Source organism: Symphalangus syndactylus, chromosome 17, assembly GCF_028878055.3.
Source record: "Symphalangus syndactylus isolate Jambi chromosome 17, NHGRI_mSymSyn1-v2.1_pri, whole genome shotgun sequence".
Classification (NCBI taxonomy): domain Eukaryota; kingdom Metazoa; phylum Chordata; class Mammalia; order Primates; family Hylobatidae; genus Symphalangus; species Symphalangus syndactylus.
In genome coordinates, this window is record NC_072439.2 from 69,525,363 (window position 1) to 69,542,115 (window position 16,753).

Sequence of the window (16,753 nt, forward strand, 5' to 3'; positions counted from 1 at the left end):
TAATTTCACTACTTAGAGGCAGTATTTTTCACAAGTTGTTATTTTTGTTGTGTCCACTTTTATATTGCTGAGATGATATGCAGCTGTTCATCCTTTTATTCAGGACATATCAAGAATCCACCATGGGCCAAGTCAGGTACCAAGCACATTTATTGGAAAAGAAAACAGATTCCTGTGCTCCACAAACTTATGGTCTCATATATCTTGCTTATTTTCTCTTAATATTCTAATATAAATATTCCTTCTTTTTTTTGCAAACCGTATTTGTCACATAGTTTGCATGTGACCATCATGACAGTAACATCACTGTTACTTTGTTGAGGGGTTATTATCTACATAAGGCATGCTAGTCCTATGTTAGATTTGGTAGTTAACCATTCTTTTTAGGAGACAAGTAACAAGATGTTTATCTTTTGTATCCAGCTGCAGAATTTTAAATATGAGCAAAAACCATTTCATGTCTTTCAAACAATTACCAAAGATACCTCAGATACAGCATTTATCTTTGGCCGAAAACCACATTGAGACTCTTACTGGACTCTCCAGTTTATGGTGCACTCCACTGGAATCCCTTATTCTCAAGAGGAATCCTTGTGAGTTCCACCAAAATTACAGGAAGCAGTAAGGCCCCAGACACCCTAAGTCATCTTTTGCACTTCATTGAATATTATACTTTTAACTATATTTTAAAATATCATTCGTCTCTTGCTCAAATTTACCAAGCAAATAGTTATAGAATCTGCTCTGTGTTGAACACTTCATGCTTCTGATCTCATCTAAAGACTTTTGAACTAATCTTTCTTCATCTTTTTAAAATTTTTTCTTAATACACTCTTTTCTCTTGGTTAATTTATAGTTGCTGTGCAGATTTTTAGGCTCCTTCTGTAATGACTTTACCTATACAAAGTTGTTTAGTTTTAGACTTTCAAACTCCACACATTTTCTCCCACATGTTTAATAGATATTATGTCTTTTAAAAAATCATACATACATATATATATATTATTAAGTTCTATGTGACAATTTTATAAATTGTTTATTCTCTGGTTTTACTTTCACTCTTTGGGCCCCAAGGGCAACATTAAGTGAATACGAAGAATTCAATTTACTCCAGTGCTTGAAAGAGCTCAAAAACCTGCCAAGAAGAAACCATTTTTATTACTTTGTCACAACTGGGAACATTCCTAATGATAATAATGGAATCTAAACCTTCAAGTGTGCACCCAGTAATATGCCCACCTATTTATCTCCAGCTAATTCCCAGTACCACTAATTAGTGTGCTTACGGGAATTAAAAGGATAAAAACAAGAAACTGAATTCTACAACCTGTATTTGCACCCATGACTGAGGTCATCTCTCCTCCCAGGCGAATCTGTCAAAGAGATCATCTCCAGGGTCCATTTCTATTCTATGATTACAATCTTTTGTTTACTTCAATTTCAGTTAAAGACATAGTTTTCACCGTCTTCTTTTCTCACACTGCTCTTTTCCCATGAACAGCAACTGTATTCCAGAAGCCTACATGATGTTACACTCTTCAACGCCTGATGTACAACGAAAATTTGTCAAAATAGAAATTCTAATCTCTGTTGTTACATAAATCTCATTACTGCAGTTGTCTCCCCTATGACTGGAGTCTGGAAGCAAAATTTCATGTCTGTGATAATAAATTCTTAAATTGCTTTCAAATAACAGTGAAAACTAGCAGCCCACTTGCTATAATATTGAGCTAATATTTAACCATAATAATATTTGGAGGTTTAAAATTATATTTCCTATAATCAGAGGAGGTTTAGCTGGACATTTCAAAATCATTCATAAGAAAGCACATTTCTAGTCATAGGGATAATGTAATAGCATTGTATTTCAGTTTTGTTAATTCATATGTGGGGTTTTATAAAGCATTTTGGTCCCAACTCAGCCACTTGCCTCTCTTCAAAGAATGCCTTACAATAATAGTATTAAGATGAATTGTCTGAAATTGGATATGCCCTGAGGTCTTACTATAATTCCGTCTGCAAAATTCATGATGTGGTATAGAGTTATGTAGGAATGAGGGATATAATGAGGTTTTTCTGTTTTTCCAGTATTAACTCTGTTGGATTGAGTCCAAGGTGTATATACGCTGACTTTCAAGTTAGAAAAAGCCAGGTTATATTAACTTAGGTAGTGCAGGGTTACACTGAACGGAATGATGGGGTCATTTTAGAGTATGAGGAAAAGGTTTAAGCATCCACTCATGCTAAGGAACTAAGTTGGAGTCAGAAGTTAATTCAAATATGGGTTCAGTTACCCAGCCAAAAATCCACACCTTGAAGATTATAACAGCTTTCATTTTGTCACTGGGTATCTGTGTTGAGGATTTGGGCCAGAGCTTCAGATGACTCTTTTTATACACCATGCTCAGAATTATTTAAGGTACAAGCTTTTCTTGACCATTATCACCTAGAATTGTGATTGCTTTCCCTTCCTCCTTTGTTTCAGATCCTCCAATAAGAAGACAGCACAATTCAAAAGAGAAAGGACTTAATGATAGAGCTAATAGTGTAAGTCCCAGTAGGTTAGAAGGTGGCCCCATTTCTGGGACACCTACAGGCAAACTTCTCTGTCATTCTCTTGGAGTCAAACATGATATCAGTTCATTATTGCGTGACTTAAAATAAAATCAGTGGCTAGAAATTCTTGCCAGCTAAGTATGAATTTTGAAGCCAGAAGACATAGATTTTAATATTTGCTTTGTCACCTACAGGCCTTACGATTTTGAAGAAGTTACTTAAAATGAGGGATAAAAACCAATCTGACAGAGTTGTTGTGAGGATTTAAAGAAATGCACAGGAAGCAATTAATGTTAAGAAAATCATGCAGCCAGTGGGGGCTTTCCAGGAGGTCAGTACCATCATTAGCTGATTTAGCATATCTGCTAAGAGGTTTCAGTATCTTTCACGCAGCCAAATTCAAATGCCATAGATTTCTCCCAGCCAGAGCCCTCAGAATTCCCAGATCTAGAAAAGCTGTCATTCTAAAGAAAATGCTGCTTTTTAATGCCACTATGTATATGACCACTGTTAACTGGATTGAACTGAAGGATCTGTTTCTGAACATAGAAATGACTCCCTGAATTTGAAATATGAGCTTTAGTAGTGCTCTTTCAGGAAAAAATAACAGCACAATATTATTTCCCACTCCCTCTTTTATATTTATCAGCCAGAATTCTTCTTTAACTATCACTGAATATTGTGGGCTTGCTTTACTTTCTCTCTCTTTCTGAACTTTTAACTTTTAATGAGCACATATATCATGATCTCATTCTTTCTCTCATGGTTAGTTGGCTATATCCACTCACTGATTTTTTTTTTCCCCTTATAAGACTGTAAAAACTGGAATGAAATTCTCTTACAAAAACAGGTTGTAGACAGTCCCACTTCTCTGATCACTATTTACCACCTGCTGAAAGATCTGTTAGATCCCTGAAAGGGCAAGCTATGGCAAGGTCATCAGATGAATTAATATGAATAATATTTTATTTTAGCTCCGCTGCAAAGATAAGTAACACAGAATGAAGTGATAGCCATTCATCTTCCTTATAACAATAGGCAAAGTCCATTCACTTATAAAGAGAATAAGTGAAATAAAATGCTTTTGTCAATATGGTTTTTTTTTTTTTTTAACTTTTGCTTTAGAGTATTCTCCTGTTTGCCAAACTTAAAAATGCTGGATGGAATCTTGAAGCTACCAGGAAATTGTGCATCACCAGAAACCAATATTTTTTCAAAAATATGTCTTGTATCCTAATGCAGTCTGTATAGAAAGAAAGCAATATCATTGTGGCTAAAAGCTAATAAACACAAGAAATGCATGATTAAATATTGCAGTTTATTTTATATCTTTTTGCTTTTCTAAATCAAGGTAGGAAAATATTTTCTGTAAAGGACCAGATGGTAAATATTTCAGGCTTCCCGGGCCATATGATCTGTGTCACAACTACTCAACCCTGCCATTGTAGTGCAAAAGCAGCCATTGATAATATGTAAATGTATGGGTGTGTCTATGTCTCAATAAAACTTTATTTACAAGATGATGTGGCAGGCTGTAGTTTACTGATCTCTGCTCTAAATTTTGATGTCACATGGTTGATTGCACTACTCTTCACTAATATCCATGTGCCTTCCTTGGAAGAGGTGTATGATTCCCTCACTATTGAAGTCACTTATGTCAAGCAACTTGCTTTGAGCAGTGAAATATGAATGATATTGGTCACTTGCAGGCAGAAATTTTGAGAAACAGTTTGTGCTTTGTCACACCTTCTTTCCTTGTGCCATACCAGTGGGCAAATTTCCAGATCAAGGCCTATCTGCCTAGGTCCTGAGGTAAACCTGGCATGGAGCAGAGCCAGCCACAGTCATTCTATAAAAGATGGATAGTTAGAGAGTAAACCTCTGTTATCATTTGATGTTGCACCATAGCCTACCCTCTCCCTACTAACACACCTCCTTAAATTTACAGACTGCAACATAACTCATTCAGTGATGTATTTTTCCCCCAAAACAGGATAGCAGGCACTTGGAATGTGGAATGAATGAATAAACGGCTATTGTAGGAAATTATTAATGAGTGGCAGAATTACCAGGTAGGATACAACTTCAAAAGTTTAAGTGAAATGGATACCACATGTTCTTACTTATAAGTGGGAGCTAAACATTGGGTCTCATGGACATAAAGATGGCAACAACAGACACTGAGGACTACTAAAGGTGGCAGGAAGAGAAGGGGAAAAGGACTCAAAAACTAACTATTGGGTACTATACTCAGCACCTGGGTGACCGAATAATTCAAACCTCAGCATCATGCAGTATACCCAGGTAACAAACCTGTATACGTACTGCCTGAATCTAAAATAAAAGTTGAAAAAAAAAAGCTTAGGTGAAATATATTGAAAACTTTAGGGCAACAGTGTTGGAAATCGACATTATAAGGACATAGGAAATTGGAGAGTTACGACAGCCAACAAATTATTTTATTGTTTAAGCTACTTTATGTTGGGTTATCTGTTTCTTGCAGGCAAAAACATGCTAACTGACAAGAAAATCATGGGTTTTATGCAAGGATAACAAGTGCTGGGTTGCTTAGCTATGAAGAAGGCTAGGCTTACTGGTAAGGGTCTCAAGATGTAGATCATGCTAATCTGAAGATGTGTGTTGATGTTGCAATCTGACGTCTTGTACAGGTTCTATGAGCAGTGTGGCCCAAGTTGGTGATATCTGTCTATGCCAGAGTGGGACTGATTAGGAGACCTATAAACTGAATAACATCAAACCCCAAAGTTGAGTCTGTCTACTCACTGTAGCGGTGGTAGTTCCACCAGTCATCAATGGTGACCCATAATGACATATCCAATAATTGCATTGCTGCAGTTTCTAGTATATCTGCTCGCTTGACTTTTGTAGTACTTTCTTTCATCTTCTATAATGCGCAGAGATCTGAGCCACTCTCTCCATGGTTTTAGCATATCAGAAGATGTACAGTGTTGGAGAATGCAGGGATTTTTATCAGCAATCAAACTATATTTGTGGAAATTTTGTGCATAAGTGCCAAAGATGGCTGACATCTGACCACATTCTATTTAACTCAACTGAATGACACCAAGCTCTCATCCTAAAACTTATAGTTACATCCACTCTTCTGAAATATTTAATTATTCCCCAATACACTGGAGGTAATAGATATAAAAAGAATGTGCATGTGCAACTTAGCATCTCATATCTAATTTTGTGTCCCAAGTTCATTCTTCCCCTGGAAGTCCCATGTCTACCAGGTGCAGGATTATCTGGATGGATCAGTTCAAAACAATTTCAGGGAATAAACTGTGTAGGGGATACAATTTTCTGAGACAGAAACATAACGCAAATAACTTCTTTGTTAGAAAATAATTTCAGTGACAGAAAGCCTTTCTGTTCATAAAGAAAACTTACATATCAACAAGCCTAGCTCCTCACCGGTCCCAGTGAATGCTTACATCAATCAACTCTACAATATCCAGTAAAGGACTTTCCAATTCCCCTTTGAATAAACTGAGGTATTGGAAACATCTAAACAAATGGTTTTTAATTCCTCCTAATCTTCAGGGAGTTCTTCCTTATACTGAGCTGATATCTGCCTTCTGTAACTTTCAACTAATTATTCAAATCTCTCAAGTGATTATAATTAATTCCATCTTATAAGGAATTTTTTTCAGCTTCCGGGCTCTCGAAAATACCCTGATATTTTCTCTAATATTCCAGTGGAAATGTAAATGGATAACGTAAGAGCCTGTGGGGTTAGGAGGGTGGCGGAAAGGTAAGGGAAAGCTAATGAGAAATAGCCAAAGCAAGAAAAAGAATTTTATTTTCTTCAAGTTCTTTATACATCCAAAGTGGAAGATTCCTAAAATAAATTCCCCATACCAAATTTTAAAAATTAAGTTAGCAAGCTTACTTTTTAATTTATTTAAAGCCAACTACTTTCGTTAATTATTTCTTTCCAGAATAGAGCAATTATCACTAATTGTTTGTCATTATAATGCCAAACTATGTTAATAGATGCCTATTTTTTTTTAAGACTAATTGCAATCATGAAACCAAATACCTAATTAGTTTTAGAGCTTTGGAGCAGATGCATCAGTATTTGAATCATTCAGGTGTATATTTGCTTATCTGCTTTTTTTGTCTCTTCTAAAGAAGTATTATATGTGTTCTGTTTATAATTTCTAAATGGTCATTTCAAAACCGATTATACGAGTTTATACAAATCATAGTGAAATTTGTTGCTTAAAAAATCTTCATTTTTCTCTAAGCTCTCAGTATCCTTGAGCTATATATATTTTATGGCAATTTTTACTTAATAGTTTGTATGCTAGTTATTTTTGACAATGACTACTAAAATGCAAGTTTCTTCAAGGGCAGATTCATCTTAGTTCTTCTTTATACCCCTCAAAAAACTCAGTGTTATTCTCAAAGAGTATTGAGTAGGTGAGTGAACTTTGAGTGTATACTCCTTGAAATTATATTTCTGGAGCTGGAAAACTTTAAAAAAATGTATGTTATGAGTCTAAAGAAATAAACGTTATATGGCTGAAAAAATATTTTGTGAAAACCAAAAATCTCACAGAATCATGAACTTATCTATGGGACAGATGTTAGCCTTGAGGTTGTTCTGGGCTTCTTTTCTACCTCCTTTCCATGACCAAATCAGCTGAATAGTCAGCAGTTCTATCCTTCCTCTCCTTCTCCTTCCATCTAAGGAGCTAGAGCTGAACTGCTTGGCCACTGGTTGCTGACATGCTGAGTTTTCTACAGCTGGAGTTTTCAAGAGGGCTTTGATTTTGCTTTCCCCAGTTTTCCTTCTTCCACACTTGAAAAGTGGTAAGGGTATCAGCTTTCTGTCTATCTCTGACTCTCTCTCTCTCTTTCACACACACACACACACACACACTCACACACACACACACACACACACTTTTTTTTTCTTCCACCCTCCTGCACAGCAGGAGACCTTGCCTTGATCTTTGAAGGTCTACAGCAAGTGGTCTAGGCTAACTCAGTGCTGGGCAAATGGAGCAAAAACTCTTTTCTGCTTCCTTGCCTCCATGTCTTTCGGAGCTAGCAGATACAGCTTTTGTTCTATGGGAGTGATTCTTTCTAAATGTCAGCTCAACAGGATGATGGTCACTCTTGTATATCACTTAGGCATGAGTTCTATTGAATCCCAGCACAATTTACCAGACTTTGTCAGTGGCTTTTGAAGTAGCAAAGACTCGATTTTTAATAAAGTGTTATTTTGTTTAGCTGGTCACTGTCATCGTCACTTATCTCTTTCCAGAAAATTGTGAGAGGTATTTTTCTAGAGAAAGATTTTGCTATTCCAGAGTCCTGTGGCTAAAATGTCATGCTAATCTCAACTTACTCTCAATATTAGAGTATTTGGTTACATATGAAATACAAATATGCTGATTGTTTCAAATTGAATATTGTAACTTCTTTGACCTAAGTCAAAACCTACTATAAACCATCAAAGCAATATCTTGAATAAGTCTCATAGATTCCAGTCATCTGGATTCTCAATCTATTGCCAATACGGTCTTAGATAGGTAAAAGATGTTCCCTATGCATATCACATTACACAAAAAGCTAATAATATAGCAATCACTTGTTACCCAAATGAAGGATTAAAATAAGGAACTAATATAAATGTATATTTATTGTCACACAGAGCTATAAAATACAAATGAATAGCTGAATATTGGTCTGTATTATTCAGAGTAATTATAGTCTCTCTGTTTTTGTTTTTCTAAAATAAAAATAAAGACAAGAAATTGATCACCGAGTAAAAGATCTAAGAGGCCTTTCAAATGAATTTGTACCAAGTATCCACAGAGTACATTGTCCACCATATTTTAGAAGTAAAACTCATTCTGATGAAGAATTGTTTTTAAATGTTTATTTACTTCTTTTTGCAAGCAGACACCTGTTCAATTATTACATATATTTTCTCCGCTTTTAAAATCATTATCTACCCATAACACATTTTAAGAAATCTTGATGTCATTTTTTCTTAGTAAATTACTATGCATAAATGCAGAAAATAACTCACTGGTGAAAGAACATAAATTTGTAGAGAAAATTAATTTTATTATGCGTTATTGTTCTAGTACTCAAAACTTTGACGGATAGTATCTGCACATCTCTGCCCATGTTCTTCCCCATACTTAACTCTCCCCAGCTCTTCCAACTACACAAAATACATTACATAATCTGCTCCGATTTAAAAGCTATAATAGCAGGCGAACCATTAGATACGAATCAGAAACTTTATTTTTTACAGATATCTATATTTTGATAGATAAATATTTTTTCCAGGGCAACTAACATTTATTTAGCAGCTGCAATATTCAAGACGCTGAGTAACCTTTTTCTGTCCTGTGCTATTCTACATGTAGCTTCTCTCCCCACTTAAAAAAATTCTAGTAGGAAATAAAGCTTTAGGATATGTGGATCCTCATGTTGTCCCTCTGGTATACAAAGTTGTCTCCTATAAATCATTTTGCATTTTGACCCTAAAATCCATCTATGAGCAGATATTCTTCCTCCTTGAATTTTGGCTGGGGCACAACAGAAAGGAGAGAGTAAGAGATAGGTTTGGCAGAAGTGTTACAGTACAGTACGTAGCTAGCCAGGTATGAGTGGGGCAGGAGATGCCTCCCCCTATGCCACCAGGAATGTCAGGCAACCATCAGGTGATAGTGAGGTGTCAGGTGATTGTCACACTACCTCTCTAAAATAATAATTGGTTTTAGCCAGAGCCAGGGCAAGGCAGTTTCCCAATAGGCAAAAATGCCTGTAACTGGTGATCAGCAGCTTCCAAATGAGATTTCAGGAATTGTGTGAGTGGGCTTGAGCATGTGCATTAAGAGGCAAAATGGGGGAGTTTAACTGGTATATGACCTTCCAGGGACATTTCACTGGAAGAGGGAAGAACACCTCAGGTGAATACGTGTACAACTCCAGTAAACACACTGCTCATGCTCACCTCTCAAGTACTAGCAGGCCACCATGCATGCAGGCAGCTTACCCTAAGGGAAGAATCAAAGGAAATGTGATTCAAGACACTAGAAGTATGCCGGCATATAAAACCCCAAGTCAAAAGGTTAAATTCTGCACTTGACTTCCAGGATGCCCACTTGGCCTTCTTTCCAGTGTATTTTACTTTCTTTTCATTGTTGCTCTAAAGTTTTTTAATAAACTTCCACTCCTGCTGTAAAACTTGCCTCCATCTCTTCTTCTGCCTTATGCCCTTCAGTTCAATTCTTTCTTCTGAGGAGGCAAGAATTGAGGTTGCTGCAGACCCGTATGGATTTGTGACAGGTAACAGAAGCACAACTGGGCATATACTAGGTGTGATGGCTAATTTTACGTATCAACTTGGTAGGGTAACTGTACCCAAAAATTTGATCAAACATTATTCTGAATGTTTCTGTGAGGATATTTTTTGGATGAGGGTTACATTTAAATTGGTGAACTTTGAGTGAAACAGATTGCTCTATGTAATGTAGGTAAGCCTCATCCAATCAGTTAAAGACCTGAATGGAATAAGACTCCCCTGGCACCCTCTTCCTCCTACATGAATAAGTCTTTCTAGAAGTTGGCCTTTGGACTGGAACTGCAACACTGGCTCTGCCCTGGGTCTCCAGCCTATAAACTGACCCTGTAGATTTTGGATTTGCAAGCCTCCATGATCACATTAGTCAATTCCTTAAAAATTTCTCTCTCTCTGTCTCTCTGTCTCTCTGTCTCTCTGTCTCTCTCTCTCTCTCTCCCCTCTCCCTCTTCCCTATTGTTTCTGTTTCTTTACATCAGGTAGCCAGCCTAAGACACACATCTTTTGTTTACTTCCAGTTTTCTCTAAGAAAGTAGTCATCATTAATGTTTTACGCTCATTTCTGTGTAGTTGGAGATGCCTCTTTCAACATAGCCTGATATTTTCCTTTTATGTGGCTCACTTATACTCCATGTCTGAGTCCAACAGCTTCTGACTTTTGATACTAGAAAGAAAGATTTTGGAATTTAGAAAAGCCTTTTCTCTCTCAAGAGCCTTGCCCTTGCCATGGAAAGTCTAGCTTTCAAATTCTTTTTGCTAAACACTTTTTAAAGTCTATTTCGAAAATCAAAGGTGAACAATGACTTTTTTGCCCTTGGCTTTTTCTCTATCACACCCTAAGGCAATAGATGCTTCAGCATCAACACTTAGAGAGCAAAGGCAAAAAAACTGAATCCATCAGCTAATATTTGTAAATATTTTTACTCTGCAAGAGACTGGCATAAAATGCGACTCTCAGCCCTGGCTTCATAGTAGAATCATCTGAGGAGCTTTTAAAAGTACAATGCCCTATACCCACACCCCAGAGATTCTGATTTAATTGGTCTAGAATGAGGTTCAAGTGTCACTATTTTTTTTTGCTTCAGGTGATTTTTTTTTTTTTTTTTTGAAATGGATTCTCACTCTGTTGCCCAAGCTGGAGTGCAGTGGCACAATCTTGGCTGACTGCAACCTCCACCTCCTGGGTTCAAGCGGTTCTTCTGCCTCGGCCTTCCAAGTAGCTGGGACTACAGGCATGTCCCATTATGCCTGGCTAATTTTTGTATTTTTAGTAGAGATGGGGTTTCACCATATTGGCCAGGCTGGTCTCGAACTCCTGACCTCATGATCTGCCCACCTCAGCCTCCCAAAGTGCTGGGATTACAGGTGTGGGCCACTGGGCCTGGCCTCTTCAGGTGATTCTAATGTGCAACCCGGTGGGGGAACCACTGGTGTAGAGAAAAAGCCACTGGGCAGGGCTCTAGAGCCTGGCTTTGCCATGAAGTAGCAGGGAGAGCCCAAGGCATTGATTTCACCTATCTGTATTCAGTTTTCTCATATAGAAAATGTAAAGTTCAGTTTCAATGACTTCGAATAAACTTTGTAACACTAACATTCTGTAAATCAACCATTGTGACAACTAAAATAGTGACTTTGTTCAGTGACTGATTCCAATATCAAAAAAAGAATTAGTCTAGACATACAAATAAGATTTCTACTTTGCTCTAAAGAAATATATGGTGACTGAAAGAACCCAGTGCTCCTTTTAATGTGATGGTCGTTCCTTGTTTCACACTGTTGGACTGTTTAGGCATCAATTTAGAACCACCACCATATGTAGTTCCACATCCTTAGCTGCTTGGCTATGCTCAATGAGATGAGCCCCAAGTATTTTCTATGTTGAAAATATGTGTCTCTAAAAAGAGTAGAAAAATTGGCCAGCTCTCACTAGTAGAGCATTTTGAAAAATGTGGACCACGTACAGGGAATTTCAAGTAGTACATTAGATAACACTGAATTAAGTGGGTAGAACTTTCTCCTTTTTAATTGATTTCTTTTGGTGAGTCAAGAATAGTCTTTAGTGTTGAGATATCTTCATTACATTGTTAAAACTAATGTATTTTAAGAGAGAGTAAAATTTCAGACTAATAGGCTCAAGCAGGCAATGGTATTTAGCTAGTATTTAAAAACAATGTTTTACTTTCATTCTATTTAAGATATGGTACATATCTAAAAAGATTTATATGAAGACAAGATCTTTCACCAGCAAAAACATTATGACTCACTGAGGCTCAGATAATTGTTGGCATTTTTTAGCAATAAAGTATTTTTAAATTAGAGCATGCATTTTTTAGACATAATGCTACTGTATACTTAATAGACTACAGTGTGGTGTAAACATAACTTACATGCACTGGGAAACAAAAAGTTCATGTGATTTGTTTTACAGCGATATTCACTTTATTGTACTGTTCTGGAACCCAGCCTGCAATATCTCTGAGGTATGTCTGTAAAACCATAGAGAAAGATGTGATATGCAGGCAATGACCAAAAAAGAGCTGGAATGACTATACTGAGTATATGAAAAATAGACAAATTTAATGACAAATTGTTACTAGAAACAAATAATGGTATTTTATAATGATAAGCGGCCAATCCATCAGGACGGGTATTAATATTAAAAAGAGGTTTTTTTATTTTTTTGAGGAGTTACATGTTCTGATGCTGCTTATCCAGTTATATGTAACACTTGTTTTTAAAGCAATTCAGTTATTCTTACCCAAATTATTTATAGTGAATGGGAGGGCTTAAGTAAGGTTGTGGTACTTTGGTATAAGCAGTTTATTGGCATATTCACCAGTGTCTAGACACAATCTCTGATTTACACACAGTCCAGGAGACTCAAAGAAGACAATCTGAATCTAGTGTGTATGGAGTGACAAGAAACAATAGACTATAGAAAGTCCCAGTGGGTATGCTGAGAGAACAATCCACATACTTGAGAAAAAAAAGCCTGGTACGATAGATCAGGTTCAGCAATATAGTCTGTGCCAAACAAAACTGCAGTAGATGGAAGTGGGATAAAACCGCTGGTGTGTGAGGGGCATGTCTGGAACGCTGGAGAGGATTGTGTAGTAAGTCTGTGAAAACTTGCTCAGGAGACACCTAAACTCCTCCAGTAGGAGATCCTGTCCCTCTTTCTATAGAGTATAGTATTTTCTAACCAGCTGGCGAGAAAGAGGTAAATTAGACCCAGAGACAGGTCGGGGAGACAGGGAAGACAGCAGATTCCTCAGGGGGATCAGGGCCATGTCGAAAAGCGTGAGTGAAGCCTGAGCCTGGGCAGCCTGAAGCTGTGTACATAAGCAACCAGCTCACAGCAAGAGCAGACTCCTGAGCAGAGAAAAGGCAGATGCACTGGAAAGCATTCAAATTAAATGTGAAATGAGTCTCCTTGGAGAACGTGACAAAGAGATTCAAGAAAATTTTAGAAATGTCAGGAAATGTCTAGAAAATCATAAGAAGTTCAAATAAGGCCATTTCCTATTGAGAGCTACTAATTGATCCAGCAGCCTTAGGAATAAACTGCAAGATAAACATGTGAGTAAAATGTAGAGGACCTATTACTGTGCTGTTATGTATTTGAATACACTGTGTAAAAATTTCTTCTTGTATTACTGCATGTAATCATCAAAATGTGTCCATGAAGTGATATTATTTCCCTTATATGGTTTGGGAAACAGACTCAGCGAGGTTAGAGTGACTTCCCTGGTATCATCCAGCTAGTAAGTGTTGGAGCTAGCTCAATCTCAGGTCTTATGACTACAAAACCAGAGATCTAGCTACACACTTCTAGTTTTCACAACTTTCAGTATGACTCTACTGTGACCCTATTAAAGTCATTCTCCAGAAGCCCAAACTGCATTTTGATCAGGCAGGGTGGATACAATAGACCCAGTAGGTAGCTGGTCACATGTTGCTGGTAAGGCAAGAGTGTTGCCCAAAATAGTCTCTTTGACTGTACCTGGGGCCTTAGACAAAGTCATCAATGTCATCACAGATACATAAAGCCCTGACACTGCCATTTCCTGCTTGAATCATCTCAATAGTAAAAGTCTTTTAAGCCTACAAAAGTGCAAATACCTGGAGAGATGCATTACATACTAGGGCAACTAGAGGGAGGCAGGAGAGAAAGAGACAACTGTGTGTGGTGCTGACTCAAGATAAAATGTGGAGATAGACCTTGTCATTCTCTAACCTACAGAACTCAACAAAAATTTACAACTATTACTTGTTTCAGATTCACTAAATATCAGTATTTCTGACATGTCTGGTACATATTACTAAGCTAGGATCTGACCCCATATATCTGAACTGATCAAGAGAGCAGGTGACTATTTCTTCTTAGTTCCAAAAAGTAAGGACTAGAGAGAACCACATTTATTGGCAGTATAATCCTTCAAAGGTTTGTACAGGCTTGCTAAATGAGTAAATGAATCAGTTTTGTTTTTTTTTTTTTTTTTTTTTTCCTGCAGGTCTCAGATTGGAGAACAAGCAAAGAAAAAAGGGGTAATTTGGGACAATAATTTGTACATAACTGTAGTTGTTGATGAGCCAGAACATCTTTCTCCACTAAAATGCCATTTTAAAAGCTTTTGTGGCATTATACCAAGATATCTCAAAAGATTAAATGCCTCACTTCCAGTGACAGAATCAGATGGTGCCCTTGAATGTAAAGTTTGCTGTTCCAGGAAGAGGACAAAAGAGACACATAATGTAGATTTTTAAATTAGAGTGATCTACACCAGCAACATAAACATCACCATCATCATTATCATCACCATCATGATCATCAAGGATTCTAGGCACATATGGCAGAATGTGTTTACAGGCTGGACGTAGTAGCTCACGCCCATAATCCCAGCACCTTGGGAGGCCGAGGCAGATGGATCACCTGAGGTCAGGAGTTTGAGACCAGCTTGGCCAACATGGTGAAACCCCATCTCTACTAAAAATACAAAAAAATTAGCCAGGCATGGTGGTGGGCACCTGTAATCCCAGCTACTTGGGAGTCCGAGGCAGGAGAATTGCTTGAACCTGGGAGGCAGAGGTTGCAGTGAGACGATATTGTGCCACTGCACTCCAGCCTGGGTAACAGAGTGAGACTCCATCTCAAAAAAAAAAAAAAAAAAGAAAGAAAAAGAAAATTGGATTTACCAAAAAAGAAGAATGCCAAAAAAGGAATGCTTTTAGGAGAGAAAAATAATTAATACTCAGTTACATATGCTTTATTCATGCTACCTTTAATCTTTTGAGAAATTAAACAGGGGATTCAAGTAAGGAAGAACAAAAGAATGGTAATAATTGCCTACGTAATAGATGCATATCCATATCCTAAAGCAAACTCACCCCATGCCTCACTTTCTCTCTCCAAAAATATCCTATGGGAATTTTATCTAGCTGATGTGCTTCATCAAGATCACCTGCTTCATAGATAATTGCTCAATTGTGAGACATGCAATAACAGTAAATACAAACTGTTCTTCCAAGCTTCTGACTTTCATTTTATCCCTTCTTCTTGTCTTCCATTGGGAAATACATTACATTCTTTTCTTGCATGAAAAAAATTAAAAATCATTAAAAATGCCACAGATATAAGAAAAATAAACAAGTCTAGCATTTTGTGGAAGATCTTTAAAAAGTTCGGAACAAACTGTTCCAATATTGTAGAGGCTGGGCCTGGTGGCTCACAACAGCACTTTGGGAGGCTGAGACAGGAGGATTGCTTGAGCCCAGGTGTTCAAGATCAGCCTGGGCAACAGGAAGAAACTCCTGTCTCTACAAAAAATATGAAAAATACAAAAAAAAAACATTAGCCAGGCATGACGGCATGCACCTGTAGTGCCAGCTACTTGTGGGGCTGAAGTGGGAGGATGGCTTCTGCCTGGGAGCTCGAGGTTGCAATAAGCTGTGATCACACCACTGCACTCCAGCCTGGGTGACAAAGAGAGACCTTGTCTCAGGAAAAAAAAAAAAAAAAAAGCATATTGTAGAAATATGAAGAGTTTGTTCTTGATAGAGTTTTTCCTCTTGACAACCGTCTATGTCAGCATACCTAGTTGTTGTTTACAACCAGTTTCTTTATTATATAAAAAGGAAATATTCCTAAATTTATAGTATTTGCCTTTATATAATTCATAATTTTTACTACTTATCTTGCTATTCAGTTTAGCTTACTTTTTATCCCCTTTTTTTCCTAAAGGCAAGACTTTATCAGTGTTGGAAACGGTGAGTTAATCTACATGTTGGGACAAGCTCCTTGATCTAGGTAGCTACTCTGGATTATTTTCCTGCCATTACAACTATACCATCAGAATTTTTTCCCATACTAAACAAACCCTGGACCACACTCATTGACAGAATAATCGCCATCATATTTAAATCACATACCTATGAAAGAACTGTCATGTTAGCAATATCTGTGCATTTATCACATTGTGTTGAAAAATACTTTGCTAGCTTTCTTTATTCTGACTTTGTTTTCCGTGTCATTCACCAGTTCCAGAATACATTAAGCTGTGATATCATTGTAAGGTAATTAAGCTACCTTCTCTGCTGCAAAATATCCCAAAGTTTCCAAGCAAAAATCTCTTATACATTCTTTTGTTTAAGATTCAGCATTTGTATGTATTGTTACATTACAGGTAATCTGTAAAGCACTAATGTTTATATGTGAAATGGTGAACATCTACTTCTGCTGGCTTTTTATTTCAATATTTTTTCTTTGGAAGAATTATTTTAGATTTGAACATTTCTTTATGCTATGAATGCAAGTTCTGCTTAAGTGTTCATGTTATTACTTCA

General features: G+C 37.0%; 1 protein-coding gene across 4 annotated transcripts in view; it reads left to right on the plus strand.

The window, feature by feature from the left end:
• Nucleotides 1–14,723, plus strand: part of LOC134732961 (uncharacterized) — a 35,872-nt gene extending 21,149 nt beyond the window's left edge. Inside the window, exons 6-9 of one of the 4 annotated variants that reach the window (XM_063620450.1) lie at nt 2,751–2,887; nt 4,550–4,628; nt 12,339–12,390; nt 14,425–14,723. The gene's annotated coding sequence lies outside the window, so the exon portion shown is untranslated. Of the gene's footprint in view, nt 1–2,485; nt 2,548–2,750; nt 2,888–3,681; nt 3,804–4,549; nt 4,629–5,059; nt 5,153–5,225; nt 5,323–5,504; nt 7,130–12,338; nt 12,391–14,424 lie in introns of those variants that run through there. The other 3 variants (XM_063620448.1, XM_063620449.1, XM_063620451.1) reach the window with 3 other exon arrangements.
• The last annotated feature ends 2,030 nt before the right edge of the window (nt 14,724–16,753 follow it).